This window comes from Pelodiscus sinensis, chromosome 18, assembly GCF_052426305.1.
Source record: "Pelodiscus sinensis isolate ZL-2025 chromosome 18, ASM5242630v1, whole genome shotgun sequence".
Classification (NCBI taxonomy): domain Eukaryota; kingdom Metazoa; phylum Chordata; order Testudines; family Trionychidae; genus Pelodiscus; species Pelodiscus sinensis.
Genome location: NC_143069.1, coordinates 12,775,802 through 12,778,186, shown reverse-complemented (window position 1 = coordinate 12,778,186; position 2,385 = coordinate 12,775,802). Strand labels below are relative to the sequence as shown.

The 2,385-nt window shown below is 70.2% G+C and overlaps 1 long non-coding RNA gene across 1 annotated transcript; it reads right to left on the bottom strand.

The window, feature by feature from the left end:
* Window positions 1-1,020: 1,020 nt before the first annotated feature.
* LOC149523235 (uncharacterized) lies at window positions 1,021-1,969 on the bottom strand. The gene is made up of 3 exons (XR_016347197.1): window positions 1,846-1,969; window positions 1,243-1,310; window positions 1,021-1,126 (listed from the first exon to the last, which is right to left on the bottom strand). It is a non-coding gene; the product is annotated as an uncharacterized LOC149523235 (long non-coding RNA).
* Between the last annotated feature and the right edge of the window lie 416 nt (window positions 1,970-2,385).

Genomic DNA, 2,385 nt, shown 5'->3' with positions numbered 1-2,385 from the left:
AGGGGAGAGAAGAGGGGGGGTCCCTCAGCATCCTGGGGCTGCACGTCCCATGCAAACGGCCGCCGAGGCGGGTCTGAGCTCGGGGGACGGACAGAGACACCTCCCGGGGCGGGGCGGGGCCGGCCTTGCGAGGAGACAACCCTGAGCAATGGCCCCGACTGAAGGGTCACTCCGGGGGTGGAACAAGGGGATCCACTGACGGCCACTCCCCAGTCCCCAGGCACAGTCCCTCAAGAGCCCCCCTGAAGGGCCCAGGGTCGCCCCTCCCCGGGGAAAGGAGAACGCGGCCCATTCCCGGCCCATTCCCGGCCCTGCCTCTGCCTCCCGGGGACGCTCCCAGCCCCGCGCCCTGCAGCCCCAGACCCCCCGGCTCCGAGGTCACTTACGCCAAACCCCGGGAGGGTGGTGGCGACTCCCAGCAGGGCCGTGGTGCTGCCAAGGGCCCTGGCTCGCTCCTGGGGCAGGCGGGACTCCAGCCACGGGCTCAGGTGCTGGGGGGGAAAGAGGCAGGTCAGGACCCGTAGGGAGGTGCCGGTTCTGGGCAGAGCCTGGGGCTCCTCTCGGACTGTGCCCCCCCCCAGCCACTGACACTGCTCCTCTCTCGGCCCCCCCCCGGGGAAGCAGGGACAATGGCCCCGTCCCCCCCACGGGGCTCACCTCCATTATGAGCTGCAGCCGGGCGGTGTCTGGGGACTCGGCGAGGAGGCTCGCCAGTAGGGCCTGGAGGTCGTAGGGAAGGGCCCGGATGAACTGCTGCAAGACAAGGGGGAGCCCTGGGTCAGAGGGGGGTTGGGGGATCCAGGCCACCCGCTGGCTCCGGGGTCCAGCCTTGAGCAGGGTCTGAGCCGCCTCGCAGAGCAGGGAGGAGCCCAGGCTGGGCATGGAAGGGACGGGCCCCCCGGGAGAGCAACGGGAACCCTGGAGGGAAGGATCCAAACCTGCAGCTTCTTCCCGCCCTCTGCCCCCCCCTCCTCTCTGGAGCTCCAGCCCAGCCCGGGAGCAGGGCCCGGAGGGACGTACCTGAGTGTGGATGGGCTCCTGCTGCCAGTCCCCAGACACTGTCTGTCCCACGGCCGCCGTCAGCACGGGGCTCAGGAGCTGGGCCCGCAGGGGAGGCTGCAAGGTGCTGGCAGGAGAGAGGGGCAGAGGCTGTTAATTCAGCAGCAGGAGACAGAGACTTTCCCACTCCCTGGCCAGGGGATCTGCTCTGGGGGGAGTCGGCGGGGCGGGGGGGGTCGGTACCTGAGGCTGCAGGCGGCGTTGAGGCAGTCGGCCAAGACCAGCGGGGGAGGCGAGTCCTCCATGATCTCCTGTGAGACCCAAGGAGACAAAGGGGCGTGTGAGGCTGGGGCCCCCAAGAGACGCTCACGCGGCCAGCGCCCCCATCCAGCAGGATCCAACCCCACTGCCTCCCGCTGCCCTGTAGCCCCCCTGCCCGACACAGGGCCCCTCCCAGCACCCCCCTCCCAAACCGGGACCAGCTCAATCCTTGTCCCCAGGCCGTCTCCTGCCCCTCCCTGCCCTGGTGACCAGCCTCTGAACCTCCTCATCCCTGCTCCCCAGGCGCATCCCCAGCAGCCCGCTCGGCTCCCTTCCAGCCCCCCATGGCCCGGGGAGACCCCTCCCTGTCCCGAATCCCCCTTCCTGTCCGGCACCCCACACCTGCCCCATTTCTGTGTCCCTCCCTCCTCCAGCATCCCCACCCACCCTCCCCATGTCCACCTCCAGCCCTCCTGGCTCCACCCATCCCGTTTCCAGCACCCCCACCCGCCGCCATGGCCCAGGCAGACCCGCGTCCACCCCACGTATCCCCTCCCCTCCTCCCGGCTGCCGCGACTCGCTTACAACGATCCTGGCCATCATGGTGTCCTTGCAGTAGCGCGGCGCCAGGGTGTCCTCGCCCCTTTGGAGGGCGGCGAGGCAGGCGAGGGGGATGGCCAAGAGGAACCGCTGCAGGGCGGCTGGGCTCTGCACCCCAGAGAGAGTCTGTGAGCCTGGGGCCTGCCTGCCCCCCACGGACAGCTGCAGGGCTCAGGTCTCCCAGGAGTGGAGGTGGGAGCTGCTGGTTGTCCAAGCACCCGCACTCCCCCCCAACTGCTGCCTCAGGCTTGTGGGGGCCCAGCTGGTGCATGACAAGAGCCCCCAGCTTGGGGGGCCCAGGTCATGCAGGAGAAGGGGCCCCAGGGGGATCCCCAGGGACAAGCCCCTCCCGGAGGGGGGGGGGACGTGCTGGGAAGGGGCCGGACAATCTCGGGTCCCCCCCGTGTGGAGAAGGTTCCTACCGTGTCCCGGGTGTGGAGCTGCTCTTCGATGTCATAGATGGCCCCTTCCTCCACCCGGGAGTCCATCCGCTCCTGGCAGAGCTCCGCCGAGGCGCAGGGGGGC